We start from the raw sequence: 315 nt of genomic DNA, 5'->3' as shown, positions 1-315 counted from the left end.
CTCTTGACAGCCCACCTATCCTCTCAGCATTTCCACATCCCTCCACTGGAGCACTCCTGGTTTCTTGAATACAGTGCCAAGGCTGTGGGGGCAATCAGGGTGCTATCTCAGAACCATTTGCAGGGCTCCTACCAGTTTCTGGGGACTCCAGAAGGAAGGAGAAAAAGGCTTCTAGAACTCTCCAGAAGGTTGAAGAGTAGATATCATGGAAATGAAGATGTGCCCTAGGAAAGCTGGACCTGAGACAGAATTTTCTGAGGTGGAACAGTTTCAGGAGCTGACAGGCTTAAGGACATTCCCCTGGAGTGTGGAACG

The sequence above is a fragment of the Hipposideros armiger genome, unplaced genomic scaffold, assembly GCF_001890085.2.
Source record: "Hipposideros armiger isolate ML-2016 unplaced genomic scaffold, ASM189008v1 scaffold_1022, whole genome shotgun sequence".
Taxonomy (NCBI): Eukaryota; Metazoa; Chordata; class Mammalia; order Chiroptera; family Hipposideridae; genus Hipposideros; species Hipposideros armiger.
The sequence above is the reverse complement of the archived record's forward strand: the minus strand, read 5'-3'. Positions refer to the sequence as shown.